Source organism: Anopheles arabiensis (genome assembly GCF_016920715.1).
Source record: "Anopheles arabiensis isolate DONGOLA chromosome X unlocalized genomic scaffold, AaraD3 X_pericentromeric_contig0030, whole genome shotgun sequence".
Classification (NCBI taxonomy): Eukaryota; Metazoa; Arthropoda; class Insecta; order Diptera; family Culicidae; genus Anopheles; species Anopheles arabiensis.
In genome coordinates, this window is record NW_024412108.1 from 300,001 (window position 1) to 302,500 (window position 2,500).

Genomic DNA, 2,500 nt, shown 5'->3' on the forward strand with positions numbered 1-2,500 from the left:
CAGGGAAAGTACTCTACGTTCCTATGATTTGGGTGAAAAGTGTTATTTAACTGCTGGTTAGAATAGACAGTTGCTTATCATACACATCGCAAACGAACACCCCTTAGTGAGCATTAGCAAAAGTCAATTGCACAAAGCAAATGCAATACAAACTGATCAAGTACATTAAAGAACGCTACGTAGCAGGACTTCTTTCCAAGAATGGTGTCCGCAACGGGAGGGCAAGCGTCCTTCCCAGGTTTTCCTAGTAAACCTTGTATGGTAAACATACCCAAGCGTGTCTGTAAGCACGCAACGAAAGTCACGAACGGGCACATACCTAGGGAATGTACTCTACGTACTTGGACTTTTGTCCAAGAATGGTGTCCGCGACGGTCGGGCACTGCGACGCAATAACCAAATCCTAGGATTGTAACTTTAGTGTGCACAAACATAAACATTAACGCGTTCGCTCGGGCTGCGCCGTCCGTGTTGAACACAAATGTGGGTGATTATATGCGTGGAGGGACAAAAACATACGAGGAGGAGACAGTTTTCTGCACGATGTGCACAGAGCTCATTTCGTCGTCCCGGGCGAATGGAAAAACACAAACATCGCGAGTATCGTTCTAGGTTTCTGTCTATAAAAGGGCAGGCCAAAAGGTGACCGGTTGAGATAAGCATTTTAAGCATACAAACACTTTATTGGAACTTTTGATACAAAAACAAGGTACGTACATGTAGGTTGTACCAACATGGACATCTATGAACGCGTACGCTCGGGCTGCGCCCTCCGTCTTGTACTTTCCCTGATCGGTACACAGTTTTGGTGCACTGCTATTCCGACCGGCAACTTGTACCAACATATACATCCATGAACGCGTACGTAGTGTACTTTCCCTGATCGGTACACACTGTTGGTGCACGGCATAAGAAAAGAGCTAAAATGGTCAAACTCAATCCATTTCAACAATAGATAGTCGATAGTAGCTGTGCCGATGAAGTAGGGCACGATGCAAGTTAATGTTGTTTAATGAATAACATGTCCGCCATACATTTCAGTACAAAATTGCTCGGTCAGACCTACAAAGTGCTATATCTCGAATACGAGGCGTCGGACTGGGGGTTGTAGAACAATTTTAAGTTCGTCTAATGATTCTACATCCGATTCTGGATAGCGGTTTTTGACCACTTTTCAATATTTTGTGACACCCCGAACCTAGGGGCAGCTCCTAGCTTTTTCAAAAATGTGCACCGATCGGGCCGGAGAGCTCGTGTGGCTCAAAACATGTTTTTCGCTAAAACACCTCAAAACGTGTCGAGAACGCACCCTAGCTCTTGTTTTTCAAAAGTTATGGCCATTTAAAGTGAGGTGGTTTTTGCTTCAAAATAGCTATTTTACCCGTCCCTATGGCCATGCTTTAAATTTTCACGAAAATGCCAGGTCAGACCTAGGGCGGGCCATATCTTGAATACTAAACGTCGCAGACATTGGTCGTAGAACAATTTTAAGTTCGTCTAATGATTCTACATCCGATTCTGGATAGCGGTTTTTGACCACTTTTCAATATTTTGTGACACCCCGAACCTAGGGGCAGCTCCTAGCTTTTTTCAAAAATGTGCACCGAACGGGCCGGAGAGCTCGTGTGGCTCAAAACATGTTTTTCGCTAAAACACCTCAAAACGTAAGGAACGCACCCTAGATGATGAAAAGTGCAATCAGAATGTCAATCGACAACTTTGTTGGGGTACCATTTTTACTCTACGGGCCAGTAGCTTAGGCGCGCCAACAGCGCTTTCCTTTCGGGTTCCCATTTTTTGCCCTCCTGGGATTATGATCATTTGCTCATTGCCTACTATAGGAGGGTACCTTGCTACGAGGTCAAACATGAAGATTGCACCAAATCGTAGTTTTACCTCTATTTAGTCGTAGGAGCATGGTTTGCAGTGGCAGTGGGTCATTAAGCCCCCGTTTGGGTCATACGTCCCTCCGCGATAAAAATCGTCGTATGCCTATAGTCCGAACTAATGAAGCAAAAGTGGTGTCTGGTGGGCTCTGCCGATGATTTTAACCTATGATTTTGAGCTTCCACCCTATAAAAACGTTCCCTGGAGCAGTACATCACGGGTCTACGGACCCAAAGACTTCGTCGTGATGGTTTCTAGTAAAAAAGTTGTAACAGCTAAGGGTTTTGAATACGCGTATATTAACCATTGCTTGAAACTAAGCTTCGTTGTCTTTAAACTCTGCAAGACCAATCGAACTTCTTAGGGAAACCCGAAGGATTCACGCTAAGCTCGATGAGCTATTATGGGTAGTGGTGCATGATCTGGTGTTCCTTGGATCTAATCCAATGAATAAATTTATGAGGGTATATATGGTGCAGGGCACAAAGCGTGATGAAACCGGGTCTCCCTACCAAATGTGGCATATTTTTTCCCTGAGAGCGAAGCTCAGACCCACGTAGGGGAGAGCGAAGTGGAACTTAAATGTTCTATGCAGCAAATGTTCGCCATGCGG